A 545-nucleotide genomic window follows, 5' to 3' on the forward strand; every position below is an offset into this window, starting at 1 on the left:
GTTGTTTCCTTGCTGTTTTTGTTTCGTCATTTTTTGTTCTCCCAGCAACTTCCACTCTCCCATATTACTTTTGGTAGTCTGGCTTGATGAACATTGAAGTCGTCGTCCTCTTTTTTCTTCTTTTTGTTTCCCCCCCAAAAAAACTATGTAGCCTTGTCAGAATTATGGATTACTGATTACTCTTATCAAGTGTTGTAGCTCCTTACATCAACCCACTATTTACGGCTTAGTGAGGCAAACAACTTGTTTTTAATTTTTTATTGAACTAAAGTCGGCCATTAATGAAATATGCGTCGTATAGTGCTACCGCCACTTAGCTGTGAATCGTGGTCAAATTTACTTTTAAATGACTCACACTTTAATACATTAGATGAAATAAACAGTTGTCCCTTTTAAATATAACATGTTTATCTTTTCATAATTGGTTTTACTTTATATTTGAATATGCGAGGCTAATAATGCGTGGTGAAACTGGATTGATGGAGAGACTTGAAAACTTTGAAGCTTTAGGGCCCCTGACAACATAATTACAAGGACGAAGTCAT

Source organism: Carya illinoinensis, chromosome 3 (genome assembly GCF_018687715.1).
Source record: "Carya illinoinensis cultivar Pawnee chromosome 3, C.illinoinensisPawnee_v1, whole genome shotgun sequence".
NCBI classification, from domain to species: Eukaryota; Viridiplantae; Streptophyta; class Magnoliopsida; order Fagales; family Juglandaceae; genus Carya; species Carya illinoinensis.